This window comes from Anopheles gambiae, chromosome 2 (assembly GCF_943734735.2).
Source record: "Anopheles gambiae chromosome 2, idAnoGambNW_F1_1, whole genome shotgun sequence".
Classification (NCBI taxonomy): Eukaryota; Metazoa; Arthropoda; class Insecta; order Diptera; family Culicidae; genus Anopheles; species Anopheles gambiae.
This window is the reverse complement of record NC_064601.1, coordinates 3,089,059-3,107,413: the sequence shown is the minus strand read 5'-3', so window position 1 is coordinate 3,107,413 and position 18,355 is coordinate 3,089,059. Positions and strand designations below refer to the sequence as shown.

Genomic DNA, 18,355 nt, shown 5'->3' with positions numbered 1-18,355 from the left:
GAAGCGCCGTGTGAGACTTTCTCATTCAGCAGCTCATCGGTCGGAAATGAAAGCCAAACTTTCATTCATTCGACAGCGCACACAGCCGGTCTTAGCATGAGACATAAATCCTGCCACCCGCCTCATTTAGCAACGCCATTTCCGCCGAAATCTATTCCTCGACGCACTGCGATTCTGACGCACCTGCCCAACATCAAAAGCCTAGCCCCGCCGAACTTTATTAATGAATATTGGAAAAGTTAGCCCCGAGAAATCAGTCCGATTATTATTTATGACAACCCGGAAACGGTCCGGCGACCTTCCGGAAGGGAGGCGCATTCACGGGTGGACGGTTCAAGTGATGTGTTAACTCTTTCGAGCCACGGGAAAACTAATTATCTCACATTGGAGTTAGTCTGAACAGTCTGGCCACTAAACAATGCGCTCGTTTCAACCCGAACCAGCGAACTTCTGATGTACGAGCGCTTACTTCACCATGACAGTGACGCTCGCCATGACGTACATTCGCTCGTGGATTTGATGGAGTGAAAAAGGGTTTAAAGGATTTGTCACACTCAGCATGCAAAATGAAATGCAAATGTCTATTTGACTTTGCTGATAAGGCTCGCGCGTATGTTGAATGTGTGTGACTGTTCTGTGCGCTCGTCGGCTCGGGATAAACAGTCCGTACCTTTCCCCGTTGTAATTAGGTTCTTCATCGCTCCCAGTTTCCCGCCAGTGCGATAGTGACTAACTTCATTTGTTATCATACTGTTATTGATATCGCGTTTCGGTACACGTGCTGATTTGCGCGCACACATCAAATACACCCCAAAACAAATCACAGCTCATTAGCGTTCGCTAGGCAAGCCAACGGGCGCTGTACATGCGGCGAGTAGGATGAAAGCGCAAAATGTTATCTGCACGCTGTCAGCGAGTCGCTCTCACCCTGCTATGTTGACAATTTCGGCCACGATAAATCCAGTGGATCTTAATTTTACCATCAGATACACCGAAACTGGGATGCAATTTAGCCGGCTAAGTCCGGGCGGGAAAGGGACCAGTGCTGAAGTATGCAATTGATTTCACAAACCAGAGCAATGATAATGAAATGGCGAGTACCGTATGGCGTTGCCGGTTCATCGTTTCTATGCGATAACTTCATCGAGATGCACACATCATTCACAGGCGCCGTGCTTGAAAGCAGTTTGCGTAGTTAACAATAAACCACTTGACAGCTGGCGATCTCGATATAAGCGTTGAGCTTTTTTGAATGGTGTTACGATTTCGTAACAACGATAGTCTCATCCAACTGGTTAGTGCAACTGATGGGCCATTGTGAGAGATATGATTTTATCAATGTTTAATATTATTATTTACGGCTTAAATTACTTCACAATGCAAATTAAATACAAATAACATACACGCAACTATACGAACCCTTTGTTGTGCCGTTAACAAATCCGATTATCATTTAAAACAGCTGGCAGCTTATCGTTTAGCCTTGCAAACTAAATCCAACTACCGATTGTACTGAGATCAATCATTAATCATGCCCTCGTGAGTACTTCGAAGCGTACGAAGGATTAAAAATGCAATATTTTATCGACCTTCAGTTCGAAACTAACGTTTCATACGCTTTGCAATTATTAATTTGTACAAATACACTGCAAACATCAATTTGCAATATGCTGCCCTACTGTTGTTCCAGTGCAATTGGCAGCCTCTTAGGGTAAGTGGTTTCTTCAGCAGCATTTACGATTATTTGTCTTCAGTTACCCACACACCCTGAAGCGTACCCTTGCCAGATTGTTTCGTTTGGCTGCGCGTTCAGGGGGTTCGAACGTGTTTCTAAATTGATTTAAATATCTACGGCCCACGAGCGAGTGTTGTTTTTCGTCGACACGTGGCCTTTTCCCAGGAGAAACCGCACCAATATAGCCGTACCAGACCACTCACTGGCACGTTGCCGTCGGTGCTGTTACGTGTGCCTGCGCGCTAGACAAACTTCCCTTTTCCCGATGGGGTGAGGCAAGAAAGGCAACAACACGAGCCCATTGATCGAAACGCTAACTAACCACCGGCAAAAGCCACAAAACAGTATTAGGCAACAATGTTGGTTTCATCGTCCAAGCGCTCAAATGAAGCATCTTTGTTGCTGCTTCGTCTCCGTAGCTCGTACTTTTTCGTTATTGTTTTCTGTTTCATGATGCTCGTGCTTGAGGAGTCAGTTATTAGTGGTGATGTTTAAAAAAAACAAGAATTTTGCTACCATTTTTAATGCTCGATTCATCTTCAAGTATTTTGATGAGAGCTGCCAAACTGTAACACACACGATTGGTTCCATCGACTGTTGTTCACTGCCACAACACACACAAAAAAACCCTTTCATTCTCAAACCCACTGGTACAGAAATACCCAAGGTGCTGATAAAAAGGGAACAAAAACTCCGTTTTCCCATCACCAACTCTACACCTGAGCATTAAGGATCACAACGCACCAGGCCGGGCACCCTTGTGCCCGCATCAATATGCAAACGAGCACCGCTGCTGCTGCCGCTGGGTTGCTTGCCGGCGGTTGCCGAAGGTGGTGGATTTCGCGTCGTCGTCACTTTACCTCTCGGTAAGCTCATCTGGTGAATTGAGTTTTCAAATGCCATTTTCCTCTCCCGTCCACACTTTACCACACTGAACGTTGCTACGCCCCACCCGGCTTGCTTGGGGACTTGAGTTTTCCACACCCACCACCACACAAACGCGTACGTACACATTCGCGTCTGGCGCGCATACTGGAGATGTTGTGTGAAACATTATAAAATTCATGAAATTCATCCCCGCGCGGTCGCTTCATCATTGCGGGTCGTTCATAATGCACGCTCGGGTCGAATGTGCGGATCAAACGCGGAGGGTGAGGCGATGAATACGCTACCATTATCTTACACCCGTTTACGCAGCAACAAACTCCCAAAATACACGCTGTTCCCACACACACACACACACACACACATACATCTGATCGCGAAATTCAATCGAATCTGTGTCTGAAGGGAACGGTCGTACCATCATCTCGCGTCTGGGCTGGATTTTCCGGTTCCACTGAATCGTGCTCAACGCATCCTCGATAAACGTCGTCGGACTGGGAGATCCAAACGGAATGGTGAAAATTATGAAACCGTCCCTCGAGCTTAATAACATACAACTGTGTGTATGTGTGTCGATTGCTTTGGTAGATATTCCGCTATGTAACGATTACGTTCTGCAAAATCGAATAAAAAATTTACATTTCAATAGACCGAAGATGAATCGATGCAAAAAAAGCCCCACTTTTATCATTTTTCCGTAGAACTCTTACTCTATTTAAGCCCATTTAAACAACGCTAGGATCAATAGAAAAGGGACGAAACTTTTTGCAACTCTTTAATTTATTTGCCACACCGTACGAGCCTCGCGCGCTTTCCCCAGCACTACAAAGAATGGAAATAAAGGTTGGAGTGAGCATAACAAAAAAAAGTCCACGGAGCAACCAATGTATGCACTGCAGCATTAATCTACGCCATTCCAACAAGTCGTTACGATGCTGGGCACGTGGAAGATTAATGGAAAAAAATATTCAAATTACGTTTCGGTACGCGCTCGGTCTTGGCACACCGGACGTTATACCGTTTTTTTGCCTGCTCGTTCGCCCGCTTGCTTCCAGTACACTCCAACCACTGACCAACGTTTTCACCAAATGAAGATGAACTTTTCGCACTTCCGCACCCCAGGTCGTCCGGCGGCACACAGCTGCAGCCAACACGAACCGGCGTCACACATCGTACAAATACCTAAAAGTTGACAGGGCATGGCAAGGTACACAAATAATCTTACACGTCCCTGTCTGATGAGTTGACACAGCGAACGTGCCTGACCTGGATCTACCCTATCACTGGGGGGGGGGGGGGGGGGGGGGGGGGACAGGCATAAGGCGCGACGACGCTAAGACACGGTGCTCCACAGCTCACCACCGTTTTCTTCATACGTTCAAAGCTGATGTGTGTCCGTTCTCGGCCAAAGAGCAAACACAAATCTGTAAAAGGTCGAATGTGTCTCGCCCAAAGTGACATTCACACAAGAACACACACGCACGCACACACAGGAACCATTTTGTAAAAACACCAACTAGTGAACCGAGAAGATGCTGAACGATTGCCGAGACTCATCTCGGATATGGACCGGAGTATCTAGGGCCACAGTATCTCTGACCAGGCCTCCGGCAACTGCTCGCAACTCAGAAGCTCTGTCGCACACAATAGTGTATGATGATTTCTGGTCCCTAGAATTCAAACCACTCCGTAGCAGCGCGACTATTCCCAAGCAAGACCTGTGCGATAAACTGTTTAGTATGCTGGAGCTGCGCCCCAGAACTACGGACACCGGACGACGATCCATCCAATTCGTTTTCGCTGTGAAAAACCTGGCAGCACCACTATTCCTGTGCCATGTGTCTTCTTTTTCAGTGCAAAAACCTTACCAGTTTGTTCGAAGCAATGTTCAAAGCATTGCGAGGATCCATTTCCTGTGATTCTTTTGATGCATAGCGACCGGAAAGGGAAAATCCAATCTTCCTCCACCTTTTAGTGAGGTTGGTTTTTAGTCACATACCGAATGTGACTATCCAGTGTGCATACGAATCGGTGAAACGATCGGTTCGACACAGTAACGAACAGTGTAATTTAAAAGAGTCATAGGAACAGGATTTGTGACACCGTCCACTCATCCCGTGTCTCACCCGAGCAGCGTCAGATTGAAGTGTATTTCTTGGACCGTCCAACCGATGAGTCCGATTGAAGTATTCTGAGCGGGGATCATAGGCAAGCAAACCATTTTTTTCGAATTTAGTGCGAAGCAATGTATTGCAAAACTATGGAAAACAGGACAATCTCATTTATCAAAGAGAAAAAGTCAGCATCAATTAAAGTTATTTACAAAACACCAAGCAAAATTAATTCTTTCCAGAACAAAAACAATCCAATTTACAAAATTTCCATCACAACAATCTGCTGCTATTTTTAAATGCAACGCATGCCCTAACGGAAGAGAAGGAAATAATAAAGACCCCAAGCGCTTTAAGTTCTCCCCAGAGCACACACCGCAGACTGACCCAAGCACTTGTGTGTTGCGCACCGTTCCGTGTCATAATTTTCATAACCCTCGACGTAAACACATAACGGACGCGTGAAATCACGACACCCCGAAAGGGTGCACACGACGCCTCTTCTCTTTGCCACTAGAGTTGTTGGGAAAGCTGCTCAAACCCGGTGCGAAAGTGACACGCAACATTTGACATCGTGCCGCGCCCTCGCCCGCGTTTGCCGTTCGCATTTCGCCAGCCGTTTAACGCCAACGGGGCCCGACGGTGTGTGGTGGTGGGGGTGTGAAGGAACATTTTCCACCCAACCGTGTCAAGCCACGCGATTAATGTAAATTTACATAACCTTCCTTGCTACCTCCCAAAAATCGGGCACGGTTAAACGGAACAGGGCCGAGGGAAGACCGTTGCAGTGTGCCCGATCGTTCGTGGATGTTCTGTTTCACTTTGCGCCTTTTCGATCGAAAGCTTTACCAACGTACCGGCTAAAAGGTTGCTTCAATATTGATATACATTATGTGACAACTGCAAATGAGAGGCTATTACCAATTATCTTTTAATTGTGGTCTCGCGATACTGGAAATGATGGATTAAAGAGAGAAGCGAACAAATTAATTGAAATTGCCCATCATTAGTGACAAATACAATGGATATGTTGAATAATTGTATGTGTTTTTTTAACTACTGCATTGGCATTGTAAGCACTTCCCCATCGTTATCTATTTTCGCTTTTATAGTACACTGTTTCGGGAAAGTTCTTTGCGCACAATTGAATCCAGCCTCAGGATAAAAACCAAATAACGCACACTTTCAGAATGATCAAACAGCAAAACCTGAACTATTCAACAAAACAGCTAAAAAACGGGATACATTACTAGATAACGCAGAACTCATGCTATACGCATCACTGCCGACTGCGTTAATTGGATTAACGGTCCGAAATGGAAGATATCACCATGACTTTTCTGCTAACGGCATATCCCAGGATTTACATTCTGACACAGTAACCGACAGTGGCAGCAGCAGCAGCAGCAGCAACAACCCTTATTGTTAACCTCCTTCTACGACCGTACACCATACCCAGGGACATGGACAGGGAGCGATACAACAACAACAAAAAATCCCACAAACGCCGGCACGCTTCGCATCACAGGAATCTGTACCTCCCGAAATCACAAGCTTTTCCGAGCGGAAAACTTTTCAAAGCGAACGCAACATCATTTTGATCTCGAACGGCCAGAAGCATTCACTCGCTGGGTTAGGATTTTTCAGCACGCTTGGCTAACCGGCACCGCACGCAGTCATTCTGGGAAGGATGAGGGGGGGGGGGGGGGAAGGTGCTGATACATATCCGCTGGATGGAATCATTTCCCGAAGCACCACACAAAGTAAAACCCATTTGATCAGCGCCAGTGTTACGGTGTTTCCGGATAAGTCTGTCAACAAGCCGCTGTCATTGAAGTCTGCATTACAGTAATGAAATGTTTTTGAGTTGAACACAGGAGTGCATCTAAATAACTCACTTGCCAAAAGAGTTATTGATGTACAGTTTTGCTTAGATTAACAGAAAACATTTCAATTTTCCAAACAACCACACCCGTAATGCCACTTTCATATATCTTCACCCATAATTCCGTCTACATCCTGTGCTGTGTCTACACACGTTATTACAGGATCAGTTCAGCCGTTTAACGGCGTAGTAAAAGCCGATGATGATTTCCAGTTCATTAGCAAATCTAATCCAATTATGATGACATATTTCTTTTATACGCCGGCAAACCATTAAACCGTGCCATAAAACGGGTACCTGGTTAACCTTAGCCCTCTCTCGGGGGAGAAGGCTTTATACGTCACCATCGTCCTAGATCGCATCATCCAGTGCACGCGCACGCACACGCACAGCAAACGATGGTGACCTTCATCATCGTAATCGCCATTCAAATAAAGCTCCTGTAAGCTCCTAAACGAGCAACCAAGGATTCATCTTGCCATCTTCCAGGCGCAACACACACACACCTGCTTCTCCATCTCAAGGGAGCTTGTAAAAGTGAAAGCATCCCATCCACCAGGTCAATGCGGGGCGCACTACCGGAACCACCGAAATCCCATTGACAACACAACCCGCGACGACGATGACAACAACGGTGATCTCCTCCTATCCACCCACCTTTCTGCTACCTCGGGCGAAGGAAGCGAAAGTAAAAACCGGACACGAATGGTGCCGAAAAGATCCGTGACGGGCCATAAAATTTCATTGCACCAATCTCACCCACCCAGCGCCCTCCAACGGTGGCACTGTCGTGGCACCGGCTAGAATTTCTTACGTACGCCCAGCACCACCACCACCAAGGCGAAATCTTTTTTCGCCAATTCTTCGCGCGCGCGTGTGAGTCTTGCTCTCACTTGCACTGCACCAGGCTGGCTCCAGCTGTTTGCCAACCGTTTGCTTCACGCCATCGCGACGACTGCTTCCGATTTTTCCGAAACCACTCCGGGTGCCAGGATGGAACCCCCTCCCCCTGCCAACTGCCAAGTGTCCCAAGCGGAATCAAGCGGTGGGAGTCGAAGAGCGACAATTTAATCTCCCGTAAGTCCCCTTAAATGGCTGCAAATGGAAATCGATATTTTCTTAACCAATTGATAGCAGAAGGCGATATAAATCGGAACACTAAGTAAGAGCGAACAAGAGCACAAAATACAAAGAGAAAGAGAGAGAGAAAAAGAGAGAGGCTGCCCACACTTCGCATGGGGTGTTCAGCATCAACCACCGAAACAGATCTTTTTTCTTTCGCTTTTTTTAGGGTTATGTTTCATTTCGCCTTTGGTTCGGTAATCCGGTGACGGAAATCGTTTTCCGACCTCTGTCTCTCAATCTCCATTCGCCACCACCTCCTCCAGGGAGTGCCGGATGGGTGAGGCTTACAGAAAATGGAGAAGCAATTAAAAATTAATTTCAGATTACTTATTCATTCCACGATACTGACGCTTCGATCCGATCTATCTCTTGGGGGAGGGCAATAATACGGGAGAAGGGAAGGCGCTACTACTACCGCCGCCCGTGCGCAATATGCTCAACGGTGAAGTATATTTATCAAACTGTGGAAAACGAGCTGGGCTTCAAACGAACATTTCCAACATCACCTTAATTTTCTCTGCGCCTTTATCCATCTGTGTTTGACCACCGTCATATAATTATTTCGTAATAGCCTGGTGTAGAGGGCTTAACCCGCGAGCGCGAAACGCGGCAAATGGATTTTAAACGCTTGTTTATTTGCTGCCGGCGATGGACGAAATCTGTCGACAGCTTCCACCCCCAAAAACCCCAAAACCCATTAGAGCTCGCAGGCTAACTCGGGAGCGCTTTGATCTGGTAACGATTTATGGTGTTTTAGATCGCACTCGAAAACTGATCCCTGCCTCAGATGGTCGCACAGACAGTCAACTTGAAGTATCCCTCCATTAGCCTATGACCCAACGCAAAACAAAAAAAAATAAATGCTTCGCGGGGGAGCTTAAAAACAAGGGGTGAGAAAATTAATTACCAAATCACTCCTCAAGCTCGCGCTGAAATATATCGTTTTCCTATCAATTGGGTTTCGAGTGCTGGAACTTTTGGGAAAACGGAAAAATGGTAATTAATTCTACACCGATCGTACAACAAAAACGGAAGCCCTTAGCCGGCTACGGCCCTTACGTTTGCCGAGGAATCGAGTCGATTGGTTCCAATTTTTCAACCATCCATAAACCTTGCCGCCTGTGACTGCTTCTTCAGCCTAAAACGATGCCTCGGAAAACGCGCGCCAACTTTACCGCGACTGTGTGGTCTTCCTGTGTGCCGTCGAATACGGGTGGGCGCTAAGAGTCGATACGGCGACGGCAGAGTTACTGAACGTTCTCAATGTTTCTCGCCGTCACAGGCACCCACCGACCGACCGGCTGCACAGTGAGCTGAGCTTGGAAAAACTGACGAGAAAATAGAATTAATGAGGCTTACACTGACGCGTTGGCTTTGCCTTTGCACTTTCGCGATTAATCATAGTCAGGCGCTTGTGGTGCGGGCAGGAAGACGACGTGCGCGGAGATTACGCTTTAGGGAAGCGTTGAACGTTTTCTTTTCCCCTTCGCAACCCAACCCAATTGCCCAACTGGCACTACAACACCCCGTTCACACTGGGCGCGCGCGGCATAAGTTTTCCGTTAGTAGGAGCACGCGCGGCGGCACCACAACCACACGCCGACACTAATCCCCTCCCGCAGTCAGCGGACTGAGATTGAACCGAGAGAAGTTAACCGTGATCGATGCTCTCGGTACTGCTGAAAAATAGAAGTTTGTTTGCTTGTGTCTGTGTGTGTGTGTGTGTGTGTGGATTTTGGTTTCGTTCGACCATGGCTAGTGCGCGAAAGAGTTGCGGCTTTGATCCGACGCTGCCGACCACGAAATGAATATCCAGAAAGTTTGTGCGTAGCTCGCTCGCTCGTAGGTAGGGCGCACAGCGAAACAAACGATACTACCAAGACGCTATTTGTAATCCGGAGATCTACACGGTAAACACACAGCCACCCGCCGGTAAGGCACGCCAACTTGCTCCAGCGGGTCGGGTCGAATTAACTTGCTCCACACCGTCGTTCTAGTAATTAATGGAAATCATCAATCATACGGTGGATGTCTATTTGTTTCTGTGCTTCATCCCCACCACCATCGACGGCGGATCGACGACGGTGTGTCGGGGAAGGTGAGAAAATACGTCAATCGCTAATTGCTTCATGCATGTTGATGGTGAAACATTTGATTTCAATTTGCGATGGCAGTGCGTTGAAATAATCATGATAAATGATAAAATACAAACGCTCGAGCAATACAATCAACGTGGATATTGCATCGAAAGCCAAGCCAAGAAGACACACAAACGTGCCTAGTATTCATTTATCTTCACCTAACAACTAAACTTACATTTGAGGGTACTTTCCGCAGCAGTATCATCTGTCTCAGCAAATTCTAACACAGCGTACACAACTTTCTTTCCATCCATGGAGCTATCATTACATTAAGACACATCTATATTCATAGATTTACACTTGCCGTTTCGTTCAATCGATTTGATGGCGGCACAAGCCAACAACCCGATTTCTATTGCCGTGCGTACTTCTAAAACCAGCCGACAAATGGCGTTGGCAGTAAAAGCATCGAGTACATTCACTAAACGGGCACATGCCACCAAACCAGAAGCGGATTGTTCCTTCAGCAAAAGGCTAAAAAAGGATATCAAATTCCGCGATAAAACTCCCACTACTATACACTGTGTGGCAACTCATACATACGCTTCGTAACAACTTTTTGGAGGAAAATCTACTCCGGCAGCTGCGTGACCGTGACGTTACACGTTTGCCAAAATGCACCATAAAAAGTAAAACCCTTTTGTCCCTACAGATAACTCCCAATGCCCAAGTGGGAGGAGCAGATTGGAAGTCTGAAGCGGATCATCGGTTTCTGACACTTCGCCCACTTGAGTGTCCCTGGCGTGAGTGACAAAGCGTCAGTCGTAAAATTTAATGACACCCATATATGATGGGAGAGAAAGAGCTCATAAACTACATTGTACCGATAAACAGAGTGCAATGGGGAGATCAGAAAGTCATGAAAGCATAGGGCGCGTGATGGATGGTAATCGAATTTTGGCAGTTAATTCACATTTGTCAGTGTAGGCTGTAGCGTGACACTGACGACGTAAATTTTGCGAAAAATATCTTCAAACCATCTGTCTTGACAGTTGATAGCGTGCAACGTCCATGTCTATATAATTCCCCCATCGAATATCCCATCAACTCTACATCTTCATTTTCCAAGCACATGGCGCGTTGTGCAAATCAAAATTAATTAAGTCAATTGCTTAAGTTCACAGCACAACGTTTATGCGGTGTAATTAAAACTTTATCAACGAAATGGTATGTCACACATTCATTCCACTCTACACACGGCACGTCCCACAACCAGTTCTTAAGAAAATGTCAAATGATTTCATTTAAATTAACCTCATCACCGGGGCACCGCAGAGTGCTTGAACCGTCTGAAGGAGGATGATTGTTGATTATACCACATACGGCAGCAAACGATCCAGGCAAATAAACAAACGACCTAACCCGCCAGGCCCCACACTTTATTGCTTTGCCTCGCTGCAAATGCTTCAGCGGTAGGGGAAGAGAAACTAGCCTATTCTTATCCGTTGTTGTTTATTGGACAAAAAAAGAACGCACCCACGTGCGTACATCGCATCCATCCAAGGTGGGGATTGCGTGGAATCCGAAAAACCGGAAGCTGCAGCACAGAATAGCCGGCCATCAATTACGCGCTTAATTTCCTTCTCCTCGCAGGGACACATCCTGCCCGTTACCCGGGAGGGAGCGAGCGAGCGAGAGCGGTTCTTCCTACGTTTCTAAGCTTTTGCTGATCCTCCATTATGACCGAGTTTGGCACGTTGATGACCTTAGCATCGTACCGCCGTCGTCGTCCAGCCACAGACGACGAGAGCCACTGCTGCCCAGAAGCCCTTTATATCATTCGTTAACTTTTGCTTCTACACCAACGTCGGTTGGCCGGCGGCAACGGGTCTTAGACCACGCTGCCACTGCCGCACGTGTTAACGCGCCCGACGTAGTAGTAGCTGTGGCACTCGAGCACCGTACTTCAACTCACTCAGGATAACCGTAAACATTGCCCTCTGTCCTTACGAGAACGTGGCGGATTAAGTCGCTCGACACGCTGCACTCGATAAGTCGTACGTTGGTCGAAAGGACCGACAGAAGAATGGCGAGCGACTGGGACGAGTATTCCAAGCCAAAGCAAATTTCCCCCTTTTTTACCGAAAACAAAAAAAACCAAACCTCACACACATTGCACGGCATGTCCGGCGGCCTACAACGGCAAGGTAGTTGGTGTACATGGGAAAAAATCTAGCGCGATTCGTTCAAACCTAAAATCCACAGTTTTCACACTTACTACACCTTACCGCACCAACCAACTTCATCGTCTCTTACGTCCCAGGAAAAGAAGAAAAAAGAACCTTTTTCTTTATGTTTTGCGGTGTACGGCCGGTGAGAGCACGACCGGAACTCAAGACCATTCAATGGTGGGCGGGATTTTTATTTTTTTATTATTTCCCCTTGCTTGCTTGCTGACCGAGCAAATCGGTGGTGGAGTGTAATAATCGTAAAATCGTTTGATAGAAACCAACGCTGGCGTAGTTGAAAACATCGCCCCAGCATCTTGCGCAAATATTCCTCTAAACTTCAGCACCTGAAAGCCCTTAAAATGTTGGTTGAGCAGAGCTAGATACTGATGGCATGCATTCTTAAAGCAGAGCTCGCTCCGGTTTGAAGTTGACTAGAAGAGGTATCGTGTTTATTACACTTAAACAATTTCAAAATTGCATTAAAATATCCAGTTGGTCAATGTTTGGACATTGCTGAGATTTGATTATTTTACTTTTTTTTCGTTATTTGCTCTACAAGTAATCAGAACGGAAAACTTATCACACCAAACGCAATCAATGCAAAATGTTTACCCATCTCTCCTATCCCAATCCTTTGTCTTATCCTTCAATCCCCTACATGCACAAATGACGAGCGAACGACCCAACAACCCTCTCAGCTGCGGCCGGTAGCATGTTTTCATTTCACTTACCATCACCAACTTTAAACTAACAACGACCTGCTCTCCGTTGTTTAGTTTAGCTTGCTTGCTTACACGATGCTTTTCAGCTTTTTGCCGCAATGCAACACATCGTCCACCAAACGATACGGCCAATATCCAGTGGGGCCGATAGACCGACAATAGCTGCTTCCGGCAAAGAATATGGTCTTGCAATTCCACTCCACGATGCTACGGCACAACACAACAACGCACGGGAGAGATAGCGTCCAGCAAGCGGTAGAACAGGTGAAGGGGAGGTCCAAGGACCGTCGTCCCCGGGAGTCGCCGCTTCTACGGTGACTCCGGATACTGCCAATCGATGACTCCGGAATGACCATTTAAGAAATTGCTTGTTGACCACAGTCAACTCGTGTTACTTCCTTCTTCAATGGCTAACAATAAAGAACAACACGGGCGCCTGTGACGTCCCAGCCAGTACAAGCAACCTGAGCAACGGTAGTGTACAAAATCCTAACGTACACTTTGGAGTTTATGCAAGAGCTGCACGGTGTCTTGCGGATCGGAAAACAAACACTTGCTTCTTGAACGGTTGATTGGAAAATCGGGAGATGCCAAGATTGGCCAAGAATGCTGAACCAGCTCCGCAGCAGCATGAGGAATAAAGGTGTAATAAAAATTTAGTTTCATGTCGCACTGTTGTATCGATGCAAATCTTGAACGCCCCAAGGGTCACTTTAAAAAGACATCTTCGTCTTCTTACTGTTGAATTACCTTTAATGGTTGGTGTGGCTGAAGCTTACCAAACCGGAACTTCTTCTTCTTCTTTGGCTCAACAACCGATGTCGGTCAAGGCCTGCCTGTACCCACTTGTGGGCTTGGCTTTCAGTGACTAATTGATTCCCCCCATAGCAGGATAGTCAGTCCTACGTATGGCGGCGCGGTCTATTTGGGGATTGAACCCATGACGGGCATGTTGTTAAGTCGTACGAGTTGACGACTGTGCTACGAGACCGGCTACCAAACCGGAACTAAAGCGCATAAACATATGCATCAAACAATCAGAGCATAAAAACGAACCACACCGAGCGACAGGAAACAACAATCCTTTGGATACACAACCAACACCAGCAGACGGGTTGCGAACATAACGTTTTCTTGTTTTCCATATTTTGCACCTCACAGACATTCAGAGTATGCATTGAGCAGAGCAATTCCAAGAAAAGCTCTTGCTGAAGAGACACCCATTGCTGGACTGTTTTGAAACCAAGAGGAACAGGCATGAACAGGGTTAATACGGAACAATTTTGCGCTTCCATTTTCTCATAATTTGCTTCCAGGCCCATCTTACCGAGATGCGGCTGTCGAATGTAAGACAACGGCTCAAATAATGTCCAATTTTTAAACCAATTTTATGGAAGCGTTAATGCCCCGTGTGCAAAAACACATCCAACGAGCACACATCGCCCACAAAGATCCCATTGCGATAAGCTCCTGACACCATTTCAAGAGTTCCACTGTGCTCCACTCTCGCCCGAGCAGCGGCAAATGAGACCCCGATTGAAGATCCCACACAGTGGTTTATGATCCTTGCAAACTGCTTGCGTGCTTTTCACAGCAAAACAGCCAATATCGAGTGCCACACTAAACCGTGCCCCTCTCCACACACCGAAGCCGATGATAAAACGATAAACTTTTACATGTGCCGTTTCTGGTACGCGGCTGATGATGCTTTAAATTTGCTATCAACGTAAAGCGAAGAAGATGATGGCAAAAAAAACGTCCCACACAATCTTCCCTTCCATCTACGACCATTTTATGTCGCTTGCCGTGGATCAGGCTCGGCCATGGCATGCAAAGATTTCCCGAAAACGCAAGCGAACGGACGGCGGAGGTGATAAAATTACCCAGAACATGGGATCATCTTCGGCAGCGGGCGTGGAGCAGGTGGGAGGGGAACAATTTAGGAGGGCTTTTGGAAAATTTGGGTCTAATTTCAATTTTCAAAACCAACTTTTAATGTTGCACGATAAAATTAATGCGACTGTATTTCAGGGCCGAGCGCGCGCTCGCATCATTATCCCAGCCAGCGGAGCTTCTCTCTGTGGCAAAATAGAGACTAAGCCCACCCACGGAATGATTGTCTAGCCAAAAGTACCATTAAAAAGGAGCTCAACATGATTTCACAAGAATTGCCAGTAGTGTTTCCGCCTTGCTGCGTCTCTCTTCAGTACAACGAACCTGCGCTGCTGCTGCTGCGGAAACGCACGGTGTCGTCCAGCGAGTTGGGTAAATATTTTTTCTTACAACCAGCAGCAAACCACCACCCCCCGAACAGCTCGCGGGGGCCACTCGCTTATGTACGCAAACAATGTGGCAGCAGCAAACAAGTATCCGCATCGCATCGGAACGCACGTAGAATTATAACCAGCACCAGGGAGAAGCAGTGACACACACAACACACAGTGACGAATGGTCATTACACCCCTTTTTCGCTACACGGCAAACAGATAAATACACACACACGCACGCAGAGAAGAACTAGGTCCTACGGTATGCAAGAAGACACCCGCAACCAACCACTGACCGGACGGAGAAATTCTTTTACCTAGCCGTAACCGCGCAATACAGCGACAACTTACAGGAGATAGAAGGCACTGTCCAAGCCATGAGCATGTGCACACTTACAAAAAGGCCAACACCTCCGCCGACACACCCCAAACAACCACCCCAACTTCCCCCATCGCTACGCTAGCAAACATGGCATTGCGAACAACTCCGGCCATCTGTTAAGGAGCGGTGTGTTCTATTGCCATTTGTATGCTTTCCGGCCCGGGTTTGGTAAATGTTTGTGCCGGCCAGAAGCCGCGCTACCAGTGATCGCATAAATACCTCACGTAATAATTCAATTACCGTTTCCGCGGGATCGGCCCCACGGTCAGCCGCAAAGAGATAAGAGGTAAACAGTAACCAGAGAGCGAGAGACCCTTGCATACGTTTGTCGGCCAATTGGCCCGACTCCGCTTCGTGAAGCGCTTTGTGGTAAACGCAATTCATTGTACCGCTATGACGACTACCAACCGCACGAGAAAAAGGAAATGATCAACAACCCTGTAAAGCACATTTCACATTTCGGAAGGTAAAACCTATCCTACCTATCCTAGTAATTCCTCGTCCGCTTGTAAGAAATCGTCATTTTCCCTCATCAAGCCCGTCGCACGCTTACCTGTTGGAAAAAAAAGGAAAGAGAAGAAAAATGGAGAAAGGTAAAACAAATTCATTAATATTAATTTTCCAGCTTATAATGTTCTCGTCAAAACGCAAACGGTGACGTGTGTCAGCATTGCAATCGGAGGGAAGATAAAAAGAAGGACAAGAGACTCGCCCCGAAAAGAAATTGTTTCATTCGTTTCGGATAGTCCCCCGAATCGGCCAGCGGCGGCGGCGGTGGTGGTTTTCATTGAAATAAAAATCCATTATAGCGCAAACGTCGTTTACTGTTTTGCCTGCGAACCCCGAACACCCCGAGCAAGAATCTGTGAAAAACCTCCCCCTCCGTCCCATCTTCACCATTTGCCGTGTGTCCAAGCCGCGATAGATGAGTAAAAATTCAATTCTAAAGAACTCTCGGCATAACAAAGCCTTACGCACGGTGCTGCTTCCATTGCTCTCCGTTGCAAGGATTTCTACACCTTCTCCCTGACCCGTCAAACGATAGAGGCAAAAAACGTTCCGGAACCGGAAACGGATACCACGGAAGCAGAGCCGACCCAAAAAAAAAAAAAGAAGCGACAAAACACATATTTTCTATCCAGGCTTGCCGCTTTTCCACACTCCCTGCAGCACACACAGAGACGGTGCCGCCTCACGTGCGTTCGCAGTGCCGCCGCCGGGAGCTTTCAGATGGGAACAATGTGCAGCATCGAATTAGCATAGATATGAAAAAACTCCTTGAACTTTCACACGCTCTTCGCCGAGGCCCCATCAGTGGACGCAATCGCGGTGTGTTTTAGCCGTAACTGACTTTTGACTGGATATTAAGGAGAACCCCACCGCACGCACCCGCCGTGTCGGACGCTCTCTGGTGCTCGACTTACGGTCGGACAAGATCTGTCGACTTCCTTACGAGCGCGTAAGCTCGTACAACGCTCCTTTCCACCTCTTAGCATTGCCCCCTGCTAGACGTCGAGAAAAGCCTGCGAAATTCGTCATTTGCATCTGGGTTTTGGGGGCGAGCTCGGGGGGGGGGGGGGGGGGGGCGCATGCAATCACCCAGCGGAAAGGGTGTTAAACTCCTATAAATTTGCAATTCCAATCAGCTGCTTCTGCTGTCACTTCATAACTCGTTCCCGGCAGTACCGTGCTAAGGACAGATTTTCAAAACGCTTATTTGCTCTTCGCTGAACATTCATAATTAACGAATTTTCCTCATCAAACAAAAGACTTACTTCGGTAACGATTACGGTGGCCAGGGAAGCGTAAAACTAGTTGCAAAACTGTTGCAAGTTAGTTAAAATGCTAATGGAATAAATATCTTTACCCTTAATTTCAATTGTGCATTGGCGACATTTTCTATTTGAAATAGACAATGAATGGGTTTTCTAATTAGTTTAGAACGGTTTTTACGTGTTTTTTTTTTTTCAAAGTTGACACACTTAGTTGGGTCTTAATTTTGTACTACGAAAAGCACCAGTAACATAACCTTTGCAATATAATTATTTAAATCTTGTTTAGGGTCTAACTTTACATTAAATTGAATATTTTCATGATACTTTCAATTAGGCTTGGAAGTCAATGCATCAATTTTCTCCTGTAATAGAAAAGTATACTATTGAGCATTCTTTTTTAATGCGATTGCTTTATATTTTGCGGCATAATTTCTCGCCGGATGCTACAAAATCGCACGACAGAGTTACACGGCACATCAGCAGCAACAGACTCGCACTCTGTCCATGCTCCCGAACGGACGGAACGCTGGGAGCAACATCGTTTACTAACTTTACCATCCCTCGCCCGTTCTTCGTCAGCCATACACACCCGTCGCCCGATAATGAACGTACCGAGACACATAATTAACTCAGTACATCAACAAATGGCGTATTTGCATAGCAACACACCGTCCGACCAGGACCAGGGGTTTGACTACTACTTACGGGGATCTACTCGCATCTGCCACTGTGGCATCTGTTGCGGTGCCAATGCTTGCCAAACGTTCAACAAATTTTTAACCATAACAGACTCTGCTCTGATGTTGAGCAATGACCAGCAGCAAAACGCAGCGGAGGAGCTCTCGATTTTCTCGTGTCTGCGCACAGCTTGAGGCCACCTCTGGAGGGCTGCTACTACCCACACATACACCGGGGGGCAAAGCTATGGCAGGTGGTTGTTGCCTTACGGAAGGAAAAGCAATGAGTTGAATGGGAAATTCGCTTCGCAAAAAAGTGAAACGTACACTCGACCTCCTGAAACGACCACCTTTAGAATGGTGTGGAGGAGAAGGTTCGATGGTTTGGCGGTTTGCACACCCTTAGTGCAAATATTAGCGAGTTGCCGCACAATTTTCGGTACAACCCGCAACTATGTGATGCAAAAAAAAAAGCAACC

General features: G+C 46.8%; 1 protein-coding gene across 12 annotated transcripts in view; it reads right to left on the bottom strand.

Annotated features, from left to right (window-relative positions):
* LOC1281848 (furin-like protease 1) overlaps positions 1-18,355 on the bottom strand; it is a 142,958-nt gene that overhangs the window by 73,764 nt on the left and 50,839 nt on the right. The window lies entirely within an intron of this gene.